This window comes from Telopea speciosissima, chromosome 5 (assembly GCF_018873765.1).
Source record: "Telopea speciosissima isolate NSW1024214 ecotype Mountain lineage chromosome 5, Tspe_v1, whole genome shotgun sequence".
In the NCBI taxonomy this organism is placed as follows: Eukaryota; Viridiplantae; Streptophyta; class Magnoliopsida; order Proteales; family Proteaceae; genus Telopea; species Telopea speciosissima.
The window spans coordinates 48015104-48038492 of record NC_057920.1 but is presented as its reverse complement, the minus strand read 5'-3'; positions in this window follow the sequence as shown (position 1 = coordinate 48038492).

The following is a 23389-nucleotide window of genomic DNA, read 5'->3' as shown; positions in this document are numbered from 1 at the left end:
CTGTTAGTGGCGGCGAAAGTGATGGGATTCTCATGTAATCACAAGATTTTTATGAGCATGCAAGGATCTCAATAAACACATTAATGTACTAACCTCAAAGGGAGAGCAAGGTCACCTAGAACACTCAAATGGTGTGTTCCTTCAAAGGAATAGAACACTTGAAGAAGACTCTCTTTTTCTCTCTCTAAGCTATCTCACAATTTTGTGCAAATTGTTCTAATGATTTTTTCTCTATCATCATCAATCATCTTTGGCCTTAGGTCTCTTTATATATATAGAGACCTAATTGAGGAGGTGGCAAACCTACGGTCCAGATCTAACCAAGTGGTGTGATCCGAAAGGGTAGCCCATAAGATTATCCTAAATTGCACATAAGGATAAAACTTATCCAAAATTGTAGTAAAGGACGATCCTACCATGGCGTAACCTAAAAAACCCCTTGCGGTGGATAATTTTATTACATTTTCTCCCCACACTACTAACACCTATAATGGGCCATTGCAACCATGGAATAAATGTCACCGCCACAATTCTGGTTCATTATAATTTATCACGAGAGTATGGAGGACTTTGATTGGCCATAAAATTCTTTGAAAACTCTTTTTTAAAATACATTTAATTTAATATTAATAAAATAAAATACTCTTTGTAAACACTTTACAAAATACCAAGGCCTTGGATTCGGCATAATCAAATCCGTTCACTCTCTTTTTGGTGTTCTCCCTTTACGGGCAGTGGAAACTTTATTAAGCATCACATCCATAACTATTTACATTGTGTACACCGAGCGGCCAACATATAGTCAGTCCTTTCGGTAGACATAAACCATTGACACACCACAAATGTATAGAATATAAATAAAATGGCAAATGTCTCTCAAGTATAGAGAAAATAACTACCGGAGATTTCCGTTGCAACTACAACTTGACATTGAATAATTTGGGAATCCCCATGGATCATGTTCAACACAAAATGTGCCTATATTTATATTTTGGTTCAATCACTATTGTACGAATGCAAAATATAGCAACCATAGAACAGATTGCCCAAATCTATCCGTAGTTGTGAACAAAATAGTTTGAATTGGGCAGATGCAATATACAATTATGACAAGCACATAATTAAATAAAACTAAATTAATTAATCTAATCAAATTAAATTGGATTTGATGGACACATAAACGTTACATCCAATATGTCTATGTCTTGGGCACAGACTTGCTTGGAACCGTGTTTAGAATGTATATAGCCATTTCCAATGCATATCCCAAAAATGACAAGTGCAGCTGAGAATAGGTGAGCATGGATTGAATCATGTGTAATAGAGTTCTGTTTCTATGCTCTGACACATTGTTTTGTTGTGGTGTGCCTAGTGCCGTCAGCTGTGATAAGATCCCTTTATCTCGTAAGTGGTCTAAGAATTCGTCAGATAAGTATTTACCTCCTCGATCGGAGCTAAGGCATTTAATACGCCTATCTAATTGGTTCTCAAACTCGGCTTGGAACTCTTTGAACTTTTCAAAGGTTTTCGATTTGCGATGCATTAGGTAAACATAGCCATAACGTGAATAGTCATCGGTGAAAGTGGCGAAGTACTGATATCCCTATCTAGCAGTGATATTCAGTGGTCCACAAACATTTGAGTGGAATAAATCTAATGCTCCGTTGGCTCTTTCTCCTTTCTTAGGAAAGGGTAACTTGGCCATTTTACCTTGTAGACATGATTCACAGGTTGGAAATGGCAGAACCTCTAGACTTTCAAGAGGTCCATCCTTAACTAACCTGTTTATCCTATCTATCCCTATGTGGCCTAGTCTAAGATGCCATAAATACGTTTGATTATCTGGAGAGTACTTTCTTTTCATTACATTAACATTCATGCTGGAATCACTGGATTCATTCAAGACAGAACTGAGAAAGTAAAGGCCATTCAATTTAAAACCAGAGGCAATAAACTTGCCCTGAAGAGTAATGATCATATCATTATCAAATGAAACCTTATAACCATCATCAATAAGTCTTGCAACCGAAATAAAATTCGTACTAAATCTAGGTACGTAATAACAATTATTAAGTTTCAAATAACCTGCTTTGCTAAAATAAATGAAAAAAGTTCCTATAGCTACTACTTCAGCTTCATCTCTAGTTCCAACCTTGAGGGTGATCTCATTCCTTCTTGTCCTTCTACTCTCCTGAAACCCCTGCAACTTATTGCAAATGTGTGTGGTGGACCCAGAGTCCACACACCACATGTTATTTGGTCCAACCAACATAAGAGATTCAGAAACAACAAAAGATTAAAAAATACCTGTCTCTGGCTTGTCCTTCTTCAAGGAAGCTAGGTACTCTTAGCAGTTTCTCTTCCAATGTCCAGTCTTGCCACAATGGAAACACTTTCCTTTGTTAGCTTTGGCCTTTTTCTTCTGAACTCCTCCCTCTTTCACACCGGTTGACTTGCCTTTCTTGCTTTTCTTAGTCCTCTTCTTTTTCTTGTTCTTTGAACCTTGAGAACTCTTCTCAGTAACAAGAGAAACAACCTTATTTTTCTTAAGCGTATTTTCTACTTCTATAAGCATGTTAGTAAGCTCAGAGATGTTGTTAACCACTACTTTATTCATGTGGAAGTTCATGATAAAGGAGCTATAGGCGTCAGGAAGTGAGGCAAAGATAATCTCTATCTTGAAGTCCAACTCAAATAGAGTACCTTTATTCTCCAATCCAGAGAAGAGCTTGGTAAGCTTCATCATATGATCCTGGATTGGTGGTACTATCATGCATCTTTGCAGAGAACAACGCTGAAGAGATTTGTTGGCGTGCAAGACGATCTTGCTTGCCAAAAGTCTGCTCTAAGTGTTCCATCACATCCTTGGCCGATTCTAGGTCATCATATGAGCTCTGGAGGTTCTTATCAATGGAGCTAAGAATATAGGAGGTGACCAGAGCGTCCTTCTCTTTGAAGGTCTCCCAAGCCACATACTCGTCACCTTCAGTGGTGTGGGGTAAGAGAGGTCCATTAGTAGAAATGACATGGTGGATCTTCTCTGCCTTTAGAACGAGTATAAGCTTTCGCTTCCACTCGGGGTAATTAGTCCCGGTCAGTCTATTGTCATTAAGTAGGGAATTGAGGGCAGCGTTGTTGGTCATATTGATGGCAGTTAGGGTCTACAAATAACGTACAAGCAATTAATTAGCAACCATACCATCGAAATAATTAAGGAAACATGCATCACATTCCAATGGTAACTCACAAAATCAACATCCCTCTCAGTCGAAAATGTGAATTGGAGTCTTCTAAGCCTTTAATATACATAGCTTAGCCTTTTGGAGTTCACTATGTATATACTTTGCTGTCAATACCCTAATATAAGGGTTGACCTCCAATATACTTTGGCCACCTAAGTCACAGCTTAGCCATTTGGAGTTCACTGCACACTCAAGTCAAGTAGGTACCTATCTCTTCAAAACAATTCATGGCTTTTAGGTAATGCTGATACTCAGGCTATACCTATTTACTTTGATTGTTTCTATCATGCTGGAGATGGGAGGATGCTACTTATCCACTGATCACTAAGGTTAGCCTTTCGGAGTTCCCAAAATGGTCTATGGATAGTCCATTCTCTCATTGCGACAGGAGGCCACGGGATTCTAACCGTTAAAGATTCCAGCACTATTACTTGCTTTACTTAGTCGAGGGCAATAAGGTAATTTTAAAATTACTACGCATTAACCATGTTACTCCTAACCATCATACATCACATGCATCTAGTAACGCACAAAAGCAAATATTACTCTATGTACTAACATGTAGCAAACCATATAAAGCAAATAAAGTAAGCAATAATATGGTATGGTCATGGGATTCTTGAAGGTCTTCAACTCCTTGAAACTTGAGAAGCTCCCACTCGAAAATTTGTCTTCCTTGAAGTCACCGTTCCTCTTCTTTTATCTCAAAGATCATCTCATGTCTTCAAGCGGTTACATCCATTGGACTTTAAAATTAAATTACATCTCATGAATTTAAAATAAAGATAAAAATTTTACAACCATTTAGAAAACCTTGGGAAACCAACCCTCCAATTATAGGCTGCCCAGTGGGGATATAACCATTTAGAATGGGGTAAGAAGCGAGGGGGGAAATTAAGAAGTGACATAAATATAAAACAACCATCACATACTTAATCCCATGACCATTCCATGCTACAAAACAAATGGTTAGATCAATTGCTCAAAATCAAAGTGCTAGTACCACATGAATCTCATAATCCCACTTTTAACTCTTTCAAAATGATTCAAGTATCAACTTTAATACCCAACACTTGGATATGCAATCTATACCTGATAGGTAGGCATGCACTCAAGAAAGCATTGCATTCTCTATATTATCTCATAATAAAATGCAATGAGGGCAAAATTGTAATTTCACACATACATGTTTAATTACACAATTTCCAGAACTATTCTGAAATTTCTTTAATTAAACGATGTTAGAATGAAAATGCATTTCGGTTCTCATAAAACTCGATGTCCAATCAATTCTCAATTAATCACACCAAGTGGAACCTTAAATTAAAAAATAAAATTTGCATATATTTCAGTCAAAACATTTTTTTTATTTTTGATTTACAATTCGGATCGGCCCGTGGGTCGACCCAAGTGGTCCGATCCACATGGACCGGCCCATGGGTCAAATCCATATGGGTCGGCCCTTAGTTCGGCCCAAGGCCGAACCGTGTGGGTCCCATGGGTCCAACCCATGTATTAATAAAGTGGGTCCCATGGGTCAATTTGCAATTAAATAGAATCCTATTTTAATTTGGACTTTCCTAATCAAGTTAGGATTCCTATTTAAAATTAATTTCTATTCATGAGAGAAAATAGTTAGAGTTTGATTCCAAAGAGGAAATCAGTATCCCATTCCTTTTAAATTCTCATTATATTGTGAGCAACTTAATTAGATTTAGATTCCTATCCAAAATAGGAAATTAATTCAAATACAAGTTTCCTAATCTAATTAAGCAATCTTGCTCACAAATCCAACTTTACTAATCTTATTAGGAAACTTTGCTAAAAGTTCTATTGTGTTCAAAACACAATTAGAGTATCTTCAAGCAATCTCCATTAAAATAGCTTCAACTAGAACTCCATTAATGGAGCTTACAAGATGGAATTTGACATGAAGAAGATGAACTTTTTAAATCTATATCACATGCACACATAAATAATTTTAAAAATCATCATCTTCCCAAACCCCCATGGACCCAATTTTTTTTTTTTTTTTTTTTGAGATGCAAGGGCCGTTGCCCATGCGGCGCATGGCAGCAGACCGCTGCCTATGCATGACCGCCCGCCCCACACCTGCTGACAAGTTGGCCAGTAGGAGGGGCTTGCAGACCGTGCCTGCTTGCCACGGCTGTCGATCGGCGGTTCCGACTAGTGTGGCCTCTTCTCCTTCATTTCATATATTGTCAACTTCGAATTTTGTGTACAATACTCAAAATTCAAAAAACTCAAAACACAATAATGGAGGAAGAAGAAGAAGAAGAATATTGCAAGTTGATTTTGACATGTGTTTAATGAAGAACCTACGCTCTGAAGCCAATTGTTAGTGGCGACGGAAGCGATAAGATTCTCATGTAATCACAAAATTTTCATGAGCATGCAAGGATCTCAATAAACACATTAACAATGTACTAACCTCAAGGGGAGAGCAAGGTCAACTAGAACACTCAAATGGTGTGTTCCTCCAAAGGAATGCAACACTTGAAGAAGATCTCCCAAGCTTGCTTCACCTCTAATGGCCAATAGTGTTTGAAGAAGAAGAAGACTCTCTTTTTCTCTCTAAGCTCTCTCACAATTTTGTGCAAATTGTTCTAATGAATTTTTTTCTATCATCATCAATCATCTTTGGCCTTAGGTCTCTTTATATATATAGAGACCTAATTGAGGAGGTGGCAAACCTACAGTCCAGATCTAACCAAGTGGTGTGATCCTAAAGGGTAGCCCATAAGATTATCCTGAATTACACATAAGGACAAAACTTATCCAAAATCATAGTACAGAACGATCCTATCAGGGCGTAACCTGAAAAACCCCTTGCGGTAGGTAATTTTATTATATTTTCTCCCCACACTACTAACACCTATAATGGGCCATTGCAACCATGGAATAAATGTCACCGCCACAATTTCGGTCCATTATAATTTATCACGAGAGTATGGAGGACTTTGATTGGCCATAAAACTCTTTGAAAACTTTTTTCTAAAATATATTTAATTTAAAATTAATAAAATGAAATACTCTTTGCAAACACTTTACAAAATACCAAGGCCTTGGATTTGGCACAATCAAATCCGTTCACTCTTTTTTTGGTACTCTCCCTTTACAGGCAGTGGAAACTTTATTGGGCATTACATCCATAACTATTTATATTGTGTACACCGAGCGGCCGATATATAGTCAATCCTTTCGGTAGACATCAACCATTGACACACCACAAATGTACAGAACATAAATAAAATGGCAAGTGTCTCTCAAGTACAGAGAAAATAACTACCGGAGATTCCCGTTGCAACTACAACTTGACGGTGAATAATTCGGGAATCCCCGTGGATCATGTTCAACACGAAATGTGCCTATATTTATATTTTGGTCCAATCACTATTCTACGAATGTAAAATATAGCAACCATATAACAGATTGCCCAAATTTATCCATAGTTGTGAACAAAACGGTTTGAATTGGGTAGATGCAATATGCAATTATGACAAACATATAATTAAATAAAACTAAATTAATTAATTTAATCAAATTAAATTAGGTTTGATGGACACATAAATGTTACATCAAACAGAGCCAATTTTAACCATTCGGGGAAACTGTTATGTTCCTAGATTTATGAGACACGTGTCCTCTCGGACCGGCTGGGCTTTTTTTTTCTTTAGTTGTTTTATTAAGTGATGGTGTTTAAGCATATCCTCATCATCGGAAGATGAATCGAAAGAAGAAGAAGAGACATACTCGGAATGGTTGACTTCATTCATGATGGAAAGAGGAGTACAAGTAGACTTGACAGACTGGAAGGTACTACCTTCCTTGGTTACAACAGACTTACTAACAGATAAGACTAGTTCGAAGCTGACCACTCCTTGAAACTCTATTTCTTGAAACTTTTAAGAAACACTGATCCAATTTACAATTGGTTCTTGGAGAGGGTGAATCAAAAGATGAAGTTTTGGCCCTTCTTCGTCCCCTGCAGAAATTATGGCTATCTCGAACAATTCTCTGATGCTCAGATTTTCTTCGACAGATTTCAATTCTTCCTGTTCCACTTCTAATGCCACCCAGTCGCTGTTGTCTTGAAAGAAGACTTCAAATCCCGGCTGGAGGCTTCCCTTGTCATAATCAAACCACGGCTCAATGTTGCCACAGTATGGGAAGTTCTCCCCTTCCTTGACAAAATACCCATTCAGAGTCTTGAAATACAATGATGGTCCCATGGTGGTGCTCGCCTTCTCACATTTCTGGCTGTTTTCAAGTTTGCCACTCTTTCTTGGTGCTTCATATCCCAGTCCGCGATAGTTGCTGTAAGTTGGAAACTCAGGGAATTCTGGAATCCCTTGCTGATTCTTTCCAAGTCCAAGCCTCGGGAAATATTCCATGTTGTTCGTCATCTTCAGAGTTGACTTACTCCATGTGGATGGATATCCGAATGGGATTATCTCTCTTACTTCTGAGTTCGTCACACTGATTGTCCCAATCTCGAATCCATCTAGCTGGGTATCTTGTGGAGTTTTTACTCCTACCACAATCCTTGCCAAGGTGTGGACTATTTCTGGGTCACCGAAGATAGTGATTATCTTTCCTTTAGGGATAAACTTCATTTTCTGATGTAGGCTTGAGGCCATTGCCCCTACAGAATGTAGCTAGGCTCGTCCCAATAGCATGTTGAATGATGCTTGAATGTCAATCACTTAACATTCCACTGTGTGTTGAGGAAAATAGTTCATACACTCCAAGCTATGTTTTGATGATAACAAATAAAGCCTCTCTTGGACTAACATTTGTGTAAGATGTTTAGATGAGAGCATAGCACCAAGTGAGGGGGAGCGTATACAAGAACGTATACAAATGCATACAAAGAATATGGCTCAAGATGTTTTCAAAGACATGAAAGTCAAAAGTCAAAGTTTGAAGACAAAAGGCTATGACTAACCAAAGAGCCTATTGAAGATTGAAGACAAATTGAAGACTTTGTAATCAAGTATTTGTAATGATAAAGTCACAATTGATGTAATACACACACGCACACATACATCCATTTAGAATGTCCTTGGGAGGTGATTTGACCCCTTAGACAGATGACTGTTGAGTTTTGGAACCCCCCCAAACCAACCCCTAAATGAAATTGGATTATTTCCACTGATATTGCCCAATCCGGCATACCGGTTCCTGATCCGGCATACCGGATTAATGGGAATCTCAAGAAAAGGCTCACAGTAACCCTCCGGAGTACGTTGGATTATGATCCAGCATATCGGATCTATGTTTGCCCATGTTTTACCCTAATCCGGCATACCAGATGAGTATCCAGCATATCGGATCATTATATTACTGTTATAATTTGACCGTTATTCCCTTGTTCAATAAGGAAATTAGGTAATCCGGCATACCGGATTGGAATTCAGTATACCAGATTATATATGGCTTTTGGAATTCGATCTTAATTTAGATTTCTAACTAATTTAAGCCATCTAGCCTATAAATACCTACTTGTTTAAGGCTCTAAACACCACTACTAATCACAATCAAGAGCCTCCAAAAACAAGTCACTCTCAAGTGAGAATTCAAGCACTCATTCAAGGCATTCACTCTCACTTAGCTTCCTTCATTTTACTTTGCATTAAAGCTTCATAGTTTGAAAGGTAGCAAAATATTACTAAGGTTTGAGGTAACTCTAAACCCTTTAGTATCACTTTTACTTTATATAAGTAAGTTGAGTTCTCTTTTGCTCGGAATCAAGAGTAGGTTGAGTCCTCTTGCTCATTAAATCAAGATTAGTTGTTGTTGAGTCCTCTTACTCTTTATTTCAAGATTTGTATGAGTCCTCTTGCTCTTACTCCTCAAGATTAGATTTAGTAAAATTCTCTCTAAAGTGAGAGGAGTGGACGTAGGCAAGTGTTGGCCGAACCACTATAAATCTCTTGTGTCACTCTTTGATTTATTGCTTGTTTATTGCTTGTCTTTACTTGGTTATTTTCGCATTTTTTTTTATTTTCCAACCTTCATCTATTCACCCCCCCTCTAAGTGAATTCACATTTGATATCAGAGCGGGAGCTCAAGATCGTGATTTTTTTATAATCCAATTAGGAGTTTAAGACCATGAGATCCTCTGCCAATCGTAAGATTGAAGGATACAACATTACCCGACTTCCCTTCTTTGAAGGTGAAGAATTCTCCTATTAGAAGAATCGCTTCAAGAACTTCGTGTGTGCCAATAACATTGACGCATGAGAAGTAATTGAAAATGGACCAAATACCATGGACAAGCCCAAAGAAGAGTGGACTCCAACTGATAAAGTTAAGATTCAACTCAATTTTGTTACCATAAGTTATATTCAATGTGCTCTAGGAGAAAAGGAGTACAATAGAACTTGCATGTGTGACTCCGCTAAGGAGATGTTTGATAAGCTTATTGTTATCTATAAAGGTACTTCTGAAGTCAAGCAATCTAAGATTGATATGCTAGTAAATGAGTATGAGCTATTTAAAATGAAAAATGATGAAGACATATATACTATGTTTACTCGGTTTACTAACATTGTGAACAAGCTGAAAGGTTTAGGAAAAGTTTACTCCAATGGTGAAAATGTTCAAAAGATTTTGAGATCTCTTTCAAAAGAATGGAGACCCAAGACTACAGCAATCAAAGAATCTAAAGACATTGACAAGCTGAGTCTAGATGAGCTATTGGGATCACTCCAAACTCATGAGATAGAACTCAAACAAGACACCAAGGAGGATGATTTAAAAGAACCAAAGAAGAAGGTTATAGCATTCAAGACATATGACATTAGCGATGATGAAGAAGAATTGTCTAATGACGAGATTGCTTATCTATCCAAGAAATTCTCTAAATTCTTAAAGAACAAAGAAAAAGCCACTTTCAACAAGAAGAGATTTTCAAGGGATCAAAAAGGTAAAAATATTTCCAAAGAAACTAATGATTCCTCTTCAAAAGATATTGTGTGCTATGAATGTAGGAAACCAGAACATTTCAAAGGAGACTATCCAAAAATAAAGAAATACAAGAAGGCCTACAAAGCTGAACATTCTTTTGATTCAAGTGATGAAGAAGATGAGGATGAAGCATCTCAAGAAGAAGAAGAAGAACAAACTAATCTGGCACTCATGGCTACTGAAGATGAAGAAACTCAAAATGAGGTAACCCTCACTTCTCCATCTCATAAAGATAAGGACTTTTTAGAATTGGAAGAGGCTTTTGAAGACCTTTATCAAAGTAACATGGAGCTAGCCACTACGAAAAAGAATCTCTTGAAAGAGATAAATACCATTAAAGACCAAAACACAACTCTAACTTCCCAAGTTAACATCTTGGAAGAAGAAAAAGAAAAATTATGTAAAGCCTTAGAATCCTTTACTAACGGAAAAAAGACTTTTGACATCTTACTTGAAAATGCCTCTAAAGCACCTCTCAACAAGGAAGGGTAGGCTATGATGTGAACAAAGGTTCAAATCAATCAAAAGAGCCAAGAACAAGTAAAATCATAAGTAAGAAAGGGAAGAAAAAGTTTTGTAACTATTGTAAGAAGAAAGTTCACTCTATTGAAGAGTGTTACTTGAGAAAGAAAAGTCCTCAATTTAGCAAACTCAATCCCAAAGGGAAGACCACATATATCCCTTAAACTGTTGTATGCAATAATTGCAATAAAAAGGGACACACCATTTGGGAATGCTATCATATGAAGCAACCTTTTCGTCCTCCTAGAAGACCCTTTAGTGGTCAAACTCCTAAAAGATCTTTCAATGGTCAAAACAGGAGAAATCCATCTAAGGTGCAAAGACCACCCAAGAACCAAGGGTCATATAGATTACCCCAAAACCAAAGACTTTGGAACCCCTAATCATACCCAAATTGGTATGAGAACCAAAAGGCAAATGGTAACCAAATGATTTGGAGACCAAGGGAAAGGTATGATACTAACAATGACAGACCCACCATACAATGGGGACCAAAATTTTATTAAGTATCTTTGTTTCGTAGGATATGAGCAACTTGGAATGGTACATCGATAGTGGTTGCTCAAAACACATGACATCCAACTCAAAGGTATTTTCGGACCTCAAAAAGCAAAAAGGAGGATGGGTATCTTTTGGAGACAACAACAAAGGAAGAATTATTGGAAACAGTTCCATAAAATTTGGAGGTACAATTATTTCTAACGTTAGCTTAGTTGATAATCTTAAGTATAATTTACTTAGTGTAAGTCAACTATGTAACAATGATTATGTTATTAATTTCAATACCTCTAAATGTGAGATCAAGGACTCTAACGATAATATTATCCTTGAAGGAGGTAGAAAGAACAATGTTTATACTTGTGTATTTAGTATAAATTCTCATAATGCATGTCTCTTTTCTAAATTTGATGATGCAATCCTATGGTATAGGAAATTGGGACACATTAATCCTAAGATTATTAAATCCCTCTCTTCTAAGAACTTGGTGAGAAATCTACCTAAGTTGAAATTTGATAAGCAACACACTTGTGGAGCATGTCAAAGAAGTAAACTTATAAAGGTAGCTCACAAAACCATTAACTCTGTTGCTACTTCTAGACCTTTGCAATTACTTCATCTTGACTTATTTAGACCAATTCAAACCACTAGCTTGGGAGGAAAGAAGTATACATTAGTTATTATAGATGACTACTCCCGTTTCACTTGGATCCTCTTCCTCAAGCACAAAAATGATGCATTTGGGGAGTTCGTATCTCTTTGCAAGAGAATACAAGATCAAAAGGGTTATTTGATCACTTCTATAAAAAATGACCATAGTGGAGAATTTGATAACATAAATGAATTTGGTGAGTTTTATCGAAAACAAGGTATAACTCATAACTTTTTGACTCCTAGAACACCACAATCAAATGGTGTGGTTGAAAGGAAGAATAGAACTATCCAAGAAATTGCAAGGACAATGCTCAATGAGTACTCTTTGCCAAAGTATTTTTGGGCCGAAGCTGTTCACACAGCTTGTTATGTGTTAAACCGAGTTTTGATAAGACCTATTTTGTTGAAAACCCCCTATGAACTTTTCTATAATAAACTTCCTAAAGTTGATTACTTTAAAGTTATTGGTTGTGCTTGTTTCATTCTTAGTACTAAAGATAACTTAGGAAAGTTTGAAGAAAAGGCTGATGATGGTATCTTTCTAGGCTACTCCACAAATAGTAGAGCTTATAGAGTTTTTAATAAAAGAACTCTAGTTGTGGAAGAGTCTATGAACGTAAAATTTAATGAATCCATGGCCAAGGACAAGTATAAAGACTTAGAAGAAGATGATGAAGATGACGTACTTGAGATTAGGAAAAGAGTTAAAAATGTCTCTTTAGAGGAACCCAATGCTCAAGTACATCAACTTCCAAAAGAGATAAAGACTGTTAAAGACCATCCACTTGACCTTGTCATTGGAACCTTAATAAAGGTATACAAACTATGAGTAAAATCCAAAATATTTGTTCCAATGTAGCTTTTATATTTACCATCGAACCCAAGAATATAAAGGAAGCCCTTTTGGATAGTAATTGGATAATTGCTATGCAAGAAGAGCTTAATCAATTTGAAAGAAATCAAGTTTCTGACTTAGTGCCAAGACCCTCTAACCCCAAAATTATTGGGACTAGATAGGTATTTAGGAATAAACTTGATGAAGATGGTAACATAACTAGAAACAAAGCTAGGCTGGTTGCTCAAGGATATAACCAACAGGAAGGTATTGACTTTGATGAATCATATGCACCTGTAGCTAGACTTGAGTCAATTAGAATGTTACTTGCTTTTGCCTGTCATAAGAATTTTAGGTTACACCAAATGGACGTCAAAAGCGCATTCTTGAATGACTACATAAATGAAGAAGTTTACGTCATTCAACCGCCTGGATTTGAAGACTCAAAATTCCCTGACCATGTCTACAAGCTGAAGAAGGCCCTATATGGCTTGAAACAAGCCCCAAGAGCATGGTACGACAGATTGAGTAAGTTTCTAGTTGATATTGAATTCTCAATGGGTAAGATAGATACTACTCTGTTTGATAAGAATGATAAGAATGATTTAATTATAGTTCAGATCTATGTCGATGATATCATTTTCAGTTCTACAAATGAATCACTTTGCAATGAATTTAGTAAATGTATGAGTAGTGAATTTGAAATGAGTCTAATGGGAGAATTGAATTTCTTTCTAGGACTCCAAATAAAACAGACCTCTAATGGGATTTTCATCAGTCAAACAAAGTACCTTAAGGAATTATTAAAGAAGTTTGACATCAATGGACAAAAGTCATCTGGTACTCCAATGAGTACATCTGTAACTTTGTCCAAGGATGAAGATGGAACCCCTGTTGACCCAACTAAATATAGAGGCATGATAGGTAGTTTACTCTATCTAATGGCTAGTAGACCTGATATTATGTTTAGTATCTGCGCTTGTGCTAGGTTTCAAGCCAAACCTATGCAATCCCACTTGAGTACTGTGAAGAGAATCTTTAAGTACTTGAAGGGGACCCCAAGCATTGGACTTTGGTATCCTACGGACAATGACTTTGACCTTGTTAGCTTCTCCGACACCGACTTTATTGAGTGTCATGTTGATCGGAAGAGTACAAGTGGAACTTGTCACTTCTTAGGATTTTGTTTGGTGTCGTGGTTTAGTAAGAAGCAGAATTCTGTTGCTCTTTCTACCACCGAGGCCGAATACATTACAGTCGGATGGTATTATGTACAAGTGCTATGGATGAGGCAAACTCTCCAAGACTATGGAGTTAACTTTGACATTTTCTCTATCCAATGTGATAACACAAGTGCAATTAACCTTAACAAGAATCCAATTTTACACTCAAGAGCTAAGCACATTGATATCCGTCACCATTTCTTACGTGACATGGCTCAACGAGGTGAAATCCGACTTGATTTTATTGAGACCGAGAAGCAACTCACGGACATCTTCACAAAACCCTTGAGTGAAGAAAGATTCTGCACCCTACGACGAGACTTAGGCATATGTGACCCCTTTGCATAATCTGTTCAAGCTGTTTTTACTATTTTCTGCTCTGTTTCTGCTGAAACGGCATACCGGATTGCCAACCGGTATGTTGGTTCAGCAAATTTGGCTGTTTTATAGCCGTTGGACCCAAAATGGTATACCAGATTGGATTTTTTAACCATTTTATGACTGTTTTGTAGATGTGTTTGCCTATTTAAAGCCCAATTTTTTTTTGTCATTTTCCTATTCATTGTTTACTCTAATTGTAATTTTGCACTGTGTTTACATTTTGTTAAGCTTTTCTCTCTCTACTTTTATTCTCTCTCTCTCACACAATGAGTCAAAGAGATAAGGAGACAATGGCCGAGAATCCACCTTCTAAAAGAGGAAGGACTGGAGGAAGAGGAAGCGGTTCAAGATAGCCTTATGTTGAAGGGAAAGATCGTTTGTTTCAGTCTAGGGAATGCCGTGTAAATTGGCATCTCTATCTTGCAAGAAAAATAGAAGAAGGACGTGAGGTGGACGTGTTCTCCTTCAATAGCATCCGTCTCGAAGAACGATTTAAGGAGATCGGTTGGGAACCTCTTCTCAACATTTTTTACCCTTGTTATCCCTATCTTGTCAAGTATTTCTATGCAAACCTCTACTTCAGCGGGGCGGAACAAGGTTTGAAACTTCACTCCTATGTGAAAAGCACTCACATAGAACTCTCTCTTGATGACCTTGCCCGAATTCTTGAAATTCCTAGTGAAGGACCTTGCATCTTTTGGACCCCAAAGAACACCAACTTTGGTGATTTGATTAACCATGAAGAAGTGTATTCCTCCATTCTCAAGCAATTCGACCCTCATGCAGTGACCGTTGTCACCGAATGACTACGGCTCATCCCTCATGTTATCTCCTACATAGTTCAACATAATCTCATTCCTAGGGGTGGTGATAGAAACAAGTGTCTTACACCACAAGCTTATATCACCTATTGCATCTATGCCAATACCCCTACTTCTCTTCCATACTTTATCATGAGGTGTATGGAATCGTGTGCTCACCCTAGCAAGCACACTAATCTACCATATGGTTGGCTCCTCACTCGCCTATTCCAGGCCTTTGACATTGATCTTGATCATGAGGAAGCATCCACCGTGCTTCTCCAACACATCACTCGTAATAGCTTTCACACCATAGTTATTCCTCCTCCCTCCGATGTGTTTGTTGAAGAAGAAGAAGTTTTGGATGAGAATGTGCCCCCTCCTCATCAAGCCCAAGAAGGGATACCGGCATCTCTACAAGAATGGGTCTCAAGCATCGATGAATATATGGACGAAGCAACCAACCGGATAATGGAACTTGAATTCGGTCAACAAAGGATTCAAGATGATGTGACTTCTCTTCGCAACGACATGAAGACCGGTTTTGACTCTCTCAATGTTCGCCAAGACAAAATTCTTAATGCAGTTCATCAACTCTCTTTCAATCTTGGTTTCCTATCTCTTGACACACCGGGAGCCACTCCTCAAGGGATCACCCCTTAAGGAGTTAGACCACCTTTTCCCGGTGCCTCAAGCTCTATTCCACCTATTCCACCCTTTGATCTAAATCCTTGAATCGTAATGCCCCTCTTTTTGACAACGACAAAGGGGGAGAATATTTGAGAATAAAAATGTATTGTTTTGACTTGGATGTGATGTTTGGAAGTTCTATGAATATATCTATTTATGAATATATCTATGTTATGTTTTGGAATCTTTTGAAATTTGAAAAGTGTATGCATGTATATCTAGAACTATTTGCTTGTTTTACATTTGCTTACATGTTTTTGCTCTATTATTATTTTATTCACTTGGATTATTTGTCATCATCAAAAAGGGGGAGATTATTGAGGAAAACACCTCATACACTCCAAGCTATGTTTTGATGATAACAAATAAAGTCTCTCTTGGACTAACATTTGTGTAAGATGTTTAGATGAGAGCATAGCACCAAGTGAGGGAGAGCGTATATAAGAGCGTATATAAATGCATACAAAGAATATGGCTCAAGATATTTTCAAAGACATGAAAGTCAAAAGTCAAAGTTTGAAGACAAAAGGCTATGACTAACCAAAGAGCCTGTTGAAGATTGAAGACAAATTAAAGACTTTGTAATCAAGTATTTATAATGATAAAGTCACAATTGATATAATGCACACACGCACGCATACATCCATTTAGAATGTCCTTAGGAGGTGATTTGACCCCTTAGACATATGATTGTTGAGTTTTGGAACCCCCCCAAACTAACCCCTAAATGAAATTGGATTATTTCCACTAATATTGCCCAATCCGGTATACCGGTTCCTGATTCGGCATACCGAATTAATGGGAATCTCAGGAAAAGGCTCACAGTAACCCTCCGGAGTACGCTGGATTATGATCCAGCATATCGGATCTATATTTGCCCATGTTTTACCCTGATCCGGCATACCGGATGAGTATCTAGCATACCGGATCAATATATTACTGTTATACTTTGATCGTTATTCCCCTGTTCAATAAGGAAATTAGGTAATCCGGCATACCGGATTGGAATCCAGTATATCGGATTATATATGGTTTTTGGAATCCGATTTTAATTTAGATTCCTAACTAATTTAAGCCATCTAGCCTATAAATACCTACTTGTTTAAGGCTTTAAACACCACTACTAATCACAATCAAGAGCCTCCAAAAACAAGTCACTCTCAAGTGAGAATTCAAGCACTCATTCAAGGCATTCACTCTCATTTAGCTTCCTTGCGTCATAGTTTGAAAGGTAGCAAAGCATTACTAAGGTTTGAGGTAACTCTAAACCCTTTAGTATCACTTTTACTTTATATAAGTAGGTTGAGTCCTCTTGCTCATTAAATCAAGATTAGTTGTTGTTGAGTCCTCTTTCTCTTTATTTCAAGATTTGTATGAGTCCTCTTGCTCTTACTCAAGATTCAATTTAGTGAAATTCTCTCTAAGGTGAGAGGAGTGGACGTAGGCAAGTGTTGGTCGAACCACTATAAATCTCTTGTGTCACTCTTTGATTTATTGATTGTTTATTGCTTGTCTTTACTTGGTTATTTTTGCATTTTTTTTTAATTTTCCAACCTTCGCCTATTCACCCCCCCTCTAGGTGAATTCACACTGTGAACTGCAGGTCCGACTCGGATATCAGTGGCCAAAACTCCCAGCACTTTCCTTCTTGTGTTATCATATGCTCGGATTGTCTGAGCAGAGGGCTTCATATGAGTGAGGTCTAACCCTATGCAACTTGTAGCCTTGAGAGGTATGACGTTGAGAGCTGATCTGTTATCTATCAAGACTTGGGGGACCTGGTTCCCTTTGCATTCTATTGTAATGTGCAATGCTCGATTATGATTCTTCCCTCCAGGTGGCAGATCATCTTGGGAGAGCGCGAGAGAATGTGTGGCAAAGGTAGCCCCCATGATGTTTGAAAGTTCTTCTGGGCCCATTTCTATTGGTACCTGAACTTTGTTAAGTGCTTTCAGGACTGTTTCCCAATGTGGTGGGGAAACCATCAACAACCCCCAGGTGGAGATGTTAGCTTGTATCTTCGTCAGTTGATTCAACACTTGATTTTTTGGCTCGTACTTGCTCTGAGGTAAGGGGGGTACGTATGGTTTCTCTATAATCAGACCCTTATCCTTGAAATTTCTTCTACTCTGGGTCTTTAATACTTCAGGTTCTTTCCCTTTGACAATGAGCTCTACCGGGCATAGCACGTCATCCTCCAGGTCACTTTCAGTTATTACAAGGGTTCCTACCATTAGGCTCTTCCTTCTTGGATGAGTGACTTCGCTTTCTGCCTTCAAGGCAACGATCATCCTTTGGGCCTTTTGTAAGATCTTAAACAGGGCCTCTTGCTTTCTGTAGAGGTGTTCGATAAGTTGGTCAATGTCTGGCTTCGCAGGCCGACTGGCATCATTTGTTGGATCATTTCGAAGATTTCATTGGCTAACTTTTGGAACCTCATGGCTTCAGCTAAGGACTCGAAATGTTCCTCATTTTCTGATGTTTCTTCATCGCTGGAGATTACCAGATGAATGTTCTTTATGGGATCTCTCACTCGCTCATTCGTGTTGATGTTGTAGAGGTAGAACCTATCATGTGCTTGTGCCCATTCGTGATACTCCTCACTTCCACGGTTGATGAGCACATTTATGCGTGAAATCTTAGGGCCATAAAGTATGCATTTGTATACTTGGAACGGAGCTACTCGAGGTTTTTGTTTGTGTTTTCAGGTTTTAGGTGAATTCTTGTGAAAAATAGAGCAAATGATGCTAAGGAGCCATTTTTAAGTTGTTTAGTGGTGTTTGGCAGTAGCCGGAAGTGACCAGGAGTCGAGAAAATCAAGTTTGGATTGAGCACTGAAAGAATCACGTGAATCAGTCAAATTTGAATGTGAGTACAATGGGCCCCTTAGCATAATTTTGATGTGTTAGTAGTATGGATGCGTAGCCCGTCGAATCAGCTTCGCAACGGTTTAAACGGTACTTGATTTCGAGTTGAAACGAAGAAGTTACGGTCGTTTCCGTAACGACGCGTGAAAATGGCATGCCACTGTTGTCAATTTTTATGATAGGGGTTTGTTTATAAATATTGACAATCGGCTGGAGACAAATTAAAGCGAAAGTTTGGATTCAAGGGACCGTATTGCAATTATCAGAAGTTATCTTTTCTATTAGCCGAAAGATTTCATTTGGAAGGCTCTGGAGCAATCCAACTTTAACTTGAGATATCTTGGGCTCCCGAATTCCAAATTGGATGAAATTTGGGTCTATTTTGGGTGATTTTTCGCAAGAAATGTAATAGTGAGGCCTATATAAGCATCTCATGCTCCACGTTTTTTGGAAGGACAGAATGGGGATTTAATTAATTCTTGAAGGGAATCCTAGTCAACACTCTCTCTCTCCTCCAACTTTTCAAGGGCAATATAGGAATTTTACTATGGATAGATTGCTTTTGGAGAAGATTCCCTTATCCTTGGAAGGTTGAAGATGCTTTGATCATTTTACTTGGAGAAGACTCATGCAAAGATAAGGAAGCATAAGAATTAAATTAAAAAGTTCACTTTTTAGAAAATAGCAGGTTTAGGGAGCTAAGCTTTGTATCTCTCCCACTTTCTATTTTTTTTATTTTTCTGGGTTTCAAGCTTTTTGTAAAGGAAGGAGAAGGGAATATTTCTCCTACCTCTTCTCTCTTCTTTTCTCCTTCCCCTATAAATACCCTATGCTCTTGGGTTGTAAGAGTGTTAGTTCTAGTTCAGTTTTAGTTCAATTTTTAGTGCTTTTTTTAGTTCAATTGCTTAGTAAAATTTCTCTCTTCTTCTTCTAATTTTTGGATTTCTAAGTTTCTAGTTTGATTTATGAGCTTAGTTTAATGGTTGTAATAGGTTTAATTCAAGCTTTACTTTCAATTTATGTCTTCAATTTGGTTATAATTTCTTTATTCTAGTTTAGTTTTAAAGCTTTCTAGTCTAAGTTCCTAAGTTGATGACAAGACTTGTAGATTTGGAAGAGGAAGCCATGGAATGATTATTCAAGTTGTTCAAGCTTCATCAATTACATTCATGCAAATCCTAATTAATTCATACACTTTAAACTTTTGTAGAAGGGAGTACTAGCTCTTATTTTTGTTTTTATTTTCTTCTTCTTCTTAACTTCTTAATTCTTCTAGTTTCTAATTTTTTCTTCTTATTCTCTACCTCTTTCTTCTTCTATTATTTTTATTTTATTAATATTCTCATCCCCTCCATTCCATCCATTCTAGTAGGATTCTCATTCTCCACTTTTTATTTTTATTCTCATTCTCTACCTCTCCAATGCAATCATGCTTTTAGGATTTTATTTTTTATTTACTATTATTATCATGCATTATGTTAGGATTTTAATTTAATTATTTTTGTTTTAATTTCAGATTTGGTAGCGCCATTTTAAGTGTGTTAGAAGAAGCAAGCAATTTCAATCCGGTTCAAGCACCTTCGGGTTTTACATCTCTAATCTCTTAGTCTCATTCTCCCTCTCTAATCTCATTCTTCTTTTGTTTTCTTTTATGTGATTGTGGTGTGTGGCTACAATTTATTTCTTCCAATCCGCGTTAGTTTTGATAGGTTAGATGTATATGTGTTACGACGCCAATTCAATTCATGCCAATTTAATTCATTAGATGCTTGTGAGTTAGGATGCGTTAGTTTAATTATCATTGGTTTAATCCACACTTTAATTTGGTTCACTTTGCATTACTTTAAAGTGAGTAAGATAGAGTGGCGTACATCTCTTTAAGTTCGACCCGTAGCTACGACTGATCCGTACGCTTGCGGTTATTTATTTCTTGCAAACAATGGTCTGGAGATACTGGAGGACTTCTGCACAAATCTCTTGCCAGAGCGAACACGAGGGAGACCGCGTCTTCCAATTCTTTCAGGACTTGAGGTAATGGCCATTTCTCATTTACCAGCTATTGTCGTTGCAGTTCTTCTTGATAGCTTTTGTCTGAAAGTACTACCTTATAGAGCATTTGATGAATCTTATTGAGCATTTTGAGGATCCCCCTTGCTTTGAATGGAAGGACCAAGCTCTTGGCCCACAGATCTCCTCATACTGGTTGACAGTAGGCTCTTTCTTCATTTCAGATGCTTCGCTAGGTAGTTCACTACCAGTACCTTCATCCATTACTTCCTCGTTCAGACTTTCACTGGATGTTTCTTCATCTGACTGTTCTTCAGAGTCTTGATGGCCTGGGTCACCTTATTCTTCCCCACTGCTATCAATAGGGTGAATTCCTTTTGTTGGATCAAAGTACGGATCTCCAGTATTGACATTATCGACGCAATTTTTCCATTCCTCCATCATTCTTGGTGGACCTGCGTAGGGGAAGTCGTCTAAGTATAACATAGGATCTTGGGGTGGATTCCCAAAGAAATCCTTTATTAAGGCAAGATTCAGCCAAGCCATGTTTCTCAGCTCATGCAACATTCTCTGAAGTACATCTTCTTCTACTGGTAATTCTATCTTTTCAACTTGCTTCGCCAAATGACCGCATACCATGTTCGGGAAGCTAGAAGTAGCTTTGTACATGATGTCATGGGTCGTGGTTATTAGCTCAAGGATGTCTTGCACTTGATGGAAGATGCTCATGCCCCATCTGTCGAAGTCCTCTTCTTTGATGAACCATGCTCTTCTCGGATTTTCGGGAGATCTTTCTCCTTCACTGCTGCTACTTCCCTCATTTTTGAGAGGTATGGGTTGGATGAGATCAGTTGGGTCCATTCCGTCATTGTCTACTCCAATATTGTTTATTGCAGTTTCAACGGAGAACTCATCTTTAGAGTATGACTCGAAGTCCTCTTCTTCACTGTCGTCGATATTGCCTCCCATCTGAACAAGGAAACTATCTCCAGAGAGAGTCTCGACAATGGCTGGTGCAGATATGGCTTGAATCAAGCTTGGCGTGACCTTTTCAATGACTTTCACGTTACCCTCAGGTGGCTCTTCCCCAATGGGTTGAATGTGAACCGTTAGGTTAGTGCATTCTTCTTCATCTTCTGAGTTTTCCACATATGTCATGTGGCTGATCTCATAATTGGTGAACCTGAACTTTCTCAATTGCACATAAGGTCCAAGGCTATCTAGCCCATTCTCTAGATATTCCAGTTTCATCATTCGGTGGTCAGAGGCTAGGCCCTTCCCACGATCACATCCCTGTCCGCCGTCTCTGAACTTTCCATTGCAGTTGGTTCTTGCACAACAGGCACACACCATCATCCTTTTCGCTCTCCTCTCCCGAGCGTATCGGCTTCGGCCACGAAATGGCATTGGTTGACTTTCAATCATCTCTTTTTTGTACATAACTCTTAAGAAATTACTGATCTTGGTCCTTGCTTCTACTGGGAGGTCCATCTGCCACATAAGACACACCTTATCCCTCCAAATTCTCTTTAACTCCTTCAAGGGACTCCCTAAGGGCCGAATCAGAGTAGTTGGGTCCAAACCTGTTGTCCCTTCTTCCAAGGCATTCACAGATTCCATGGACGACTCGGGGAGTCATGTTCATCTTTGTCGAGCGACTCCTTCAGGGTGGCGAATGCTTTCAGTGTATCACACCGCTGAGTGGAAAGATACTCATGATACACTTCATGCAGATTTTCTAAGATTATCCCTACTTAATCTTCCTCCGTTAGGCGAGGTTGCATCTGTTTCGCTTACATTTTTAACTTAGGTAAAATACATCAATTAGATCAATTAGGATGCATAATGTACATAATCACCTAACTTATGAGTAATTAGGATTAAGATATTAATATTAATTACCCTAATTAGGTCCATAAATCTGAATCAAGAATATCAAAATCTTCCACACAAAAATTAGTTTAAGAAGGTGTATAATATGTATAACAACAAGGGTACAGTAAATAGTGTGGTCTAGGAAGACCGGCTTCCATTGGGCGGTTGCTGGGTGCCAAACATCTTCCCAGCCCGTAACCTGACACTTACCTAGAAATTTGGGGTAGACTAGTCATTGAGTTTTGGAAATAATTTAGCGCCCCTTCTGCAAAGGAGGGGCACCATTTGTGGGTCCTAGACCCTAATCTTGGTGGCGATTCCCCAACACACCACAAACAATCCTTGCACGCTTCCACATCCGGGTGCACCAGGTCAGATCTCCGCCTGTTGTACCTACAACCCCTAAACTTTAATAGAAAATGATTTTATTTACATTTTTATCCTTGGTCAGTACCCCTGGATCGGTATTGTTTAGGTCAGAAATCAGTATCGATCTCCACTAATATCGATACAAATCGGTCGATCCGATCTGATCCTGGTTCTTCAAACCATGGGTGGAGAGGTAAAATAAGAAATATGTTTAATTTGTGAACAAAAACACTTTATAAAGTAGCCCAACTTTTGAAGCTTGAGGTACCCCCAAATGTCCTTTTCTTAAATAATGAGTAGTTCAGTTGTAATTTACCCTTTTTTGTTTTTTGGTAAAACTGGCTCAAGCAGCTTTGGCCTTATAATAGTAGAAAATTTTCTTTTAAATGGAATAGTGACGAACTTGTAAGTTTTAAGTACAGATTTTTATTT